General features: G+C 36.6%; 1 non-coding gene across 1 annotated transcript; it reads right to left on the reverse strand.

Annotated features, from left to right (window-relative positions):
- Positions 1-2,900: 2,900 nt before the first annotated feature.
- LOC123828641 lies at positions 2,901-3,031 on the reverse strand. The gene has a single exon (XR_006787486.1). It is a non-coding gene; the product is annotated as a small nucleolar RNA SNORA44 (small nucleolar RNA).

Below are 3,031 nucleotides of genomic sequence, written 5' to 3' on the forward strand. Positions count from 1 at the left end.
CTATGGAATAGATTGAGATTTGAGAAATAAACTCCTGAATCTATGATCAACTGATATTTCAAAAAGGTAACAAAGATAGGGAAAATTATTTCTTCATAAACTGGTATTGGACCAACCGGATAACCACATGCTAAAGAAAGAGGCTGTACCATTACATCACACCACATAGTGTAATTTCCCCAAAAGATGCAAAGACCTAAACATAAAACAAAACTATAACAAAGTTAGATAAAGCATAGGAAAAAATTCCTGACCTTGGATTTGGCAAAGTATTCTTAGATATGACACAAGCATCACTAATTTTAAAAACTGGTAATTTAGACTTCATCAAATTAGTGAATTTTGTGCCTCAAAAGACACCAGCCAGAAAGGGAAAACACCCACTGAAAACCTTGTGCACCATTGCTGGGAATGTAAAATAATGTTGCCAGTATAAAATCAACATGGCAATTCATCACAAAATTAAGAATTCAGTTACCATCTAGTCTACCAATTCTACTTTTGGGTACCTATCCAAAATAATTGAAAGCCCAGACTCAAGTAGATATATATTTAGTCATGTTCATGATGCATTTTATCACAATAACCAAAATGTGGAAGTTACCCAAGCATTAATCAACAGATAAACAGGTTTCAAAAATTTGGAACATCCATGCAACAGAATCTTTCTCAGCTTTATAAAGAAAGCAATTTTTGACACATGCCACAACATGGAAGAACTTTAAGGGCATTATGCTAAGTAAATCAGCCTGTCAGAAAAGGCCAAACACTGTATGATTTTATTTGTATAAGGTAGACAGAGTAGTCAAATTCATATAGACAAAAAGTGGAATGGTTGTTGTCAGGAACTAGGGTGAGAGGAAGGAGAAGTTTTGTCTAATGGGAGAGAGTGTCGCTTTTGCAAGATGAAAGTAGTCCTGGAGATTCGTTTTAAAATGTCAATGTTCTCCCTACTGAAAAATGCACTTATAAAATGTCAAAAAAGTAAATTTTATAGCATGTACACATCACCACAATTAGAAGTAAATTTTTAAGGCAAGAGAGTGAAAACACAACCCACAGAATGGAAGAATTTGGCAAATACATCTGATAAGAAACTTGCATCAAAAATATCTGGAGACCTCATAACTTAATTATAGAAAGTCAAAAAAACTCAATGTAAAAATGGCAAAGGGTTAAATACACCTTTTCCCAAAGAAGATAGACATATGGTCAAGAGCACGTGAAAAAACGTTGGACGTCATCACTCATCCACAAACTGCTAGAGTGAAATGAAGTCATTAATCAAAACCCCAAGGGGATACCACTTCACAGCCACCAGGAAGCTAGAATCAAAAAGGGAGACAGTAACAAACATTGTCAAGGACACGTGCAGGCGTTTGGACCCTCACACGCAGGTGGTGCAGTATAAAATGGTGTAGGCACTATGCAAAACCCTCTGGGAGTTTCTTAAAAATTAAACCTAGAATTACTGAATAATTCATCAATTCCCATCACAAGTATGTGCCCAAGAAAACTGAAAACATGTTTGAACAAAAACTGGTATATAAATTTTATGGCAACATTATTCAAGTAGCCAAAAAGTGGGGGGAAAAATCAAATGTACATTAATGGGTGGATAGATAAATGGCACGTGCTGTGTCTATCCACAGGAATATTATTTGGCCATAAAAACAAATGAGGTATTGGACATGCTACACCAAGGATGACTTTGAAAATATTATTCTGTGTCAATGAAGTCAATCACAAAGACCATAGATGATAAAATTTCTTTCATATTAATGCTGGATGGAGATAGAAAGTACATTCGGGGTTGCCCAGTGCTGGTGATTGGAGAAGATAGGGTGTGTGGGAGTCATAGCTAAATGAGAAAGAGTTTTTTTCCCCAGGTGTTGAAAATGTTCAAAAATGAACTGTGGTGATGATTGCATATGTATGCAAATTTTCTGAAAAAGCATGGAATTGTACACTTTGAATTGTACACTTTAACTAGGTGTAGTGAATAGTATGTGGATCACATCTCAATGAAAGTTGTTGATATAAATAAATAAATAAATAGCTTTGCAATCCAATCTTTCAGGTATATTAAAGTTTCCAGGTTAAGTAACATATCCATCACCCCACTTATTTTTGGTTTTGTGTATATGGTGAGAACATGGAATTTACTGTCAGCAAATTTCAAGTATATGATGCAAGGCATGTGCAAGGGGGGACCCCAAGAAACCCCAAAATTATGTTCTGGTGGGCAGACCTCTTGTAGTACAGGCTTCCTCTGCTAGGTGAGTGTTCTAGGCACCCATCTGTATCAGTGTGCCAACTGGCATTGTTGTGAGAGGCTGTGTTTGGCCTCAGTGAATTTTTTTGGTTGACTGTTTCATTGTGTTTGCCCAGTTCATGAAGGGTGATTTATGAGCACACCTGCCCACACTGCACTGAGTGTTCAGCACTTTTTGACCAAAAACGGCATGACCCCCATGCTCCACCCTCCTTACTCACATGATCTCATGCTGAGTGACTTTGTTATTTTCCCAGATGAAAAATGTCCTCAAAAAGAAACAGTTGGATATGGAAGAGGTGAAAGAAAAAAGGGCAGAACCACTAAAAGGCATCAAAATTGATGAGGTCAAAAACGGTTTGGAACAGTGGAAAAAAAGTCTCAATAAGTGTATTGCATCAGATAGAAGGTACTTTGAAGGTGACTGAAGTTTCAACATGTAAAAATAAATACACAATTTTTGTAAATAAATTCTGAATTTTTGGGGTCCCTCTTGTATAGCAAATCACATTGTAATCTTTAAATATAGACAATTTATTAGTCAATTATGCCATGATAAATCCAATGGAGGAGAACAGTTTTCAGGTGCATTTCACATTTACATAACCATTTTTTAAAGTATATATAGAAAAGGAAAAGTGAGTGGCAGCTGCAGCTATTATGTTGACCTGAGCTGGCAAAGGCTCTCCAGGTTGCTCTCACATTCAGTTGGCAAGCCAATGGTTATAGCCAGCCACAGCCCTTGGAAATATGCTA

The sequence above is a fragment of the Phyllostomus hastatus genome, unplaced genomic scaffold, assembly GCF_019186645.2.
Source record: "Phyllostomus hastatus isolate PE091 unplaced genomic scaffold, TTU_PhHast_1.1 phas_contig_98, whole genome shotgun sequence".
NCBI classification, from domain to species: domain Eukaryota; kingdom Metazoa; phylum Chordata; class Mammalia; order Chiroptera; family Phyllostomidae; genus Phyllostomus; species Phyllostomus hastatus.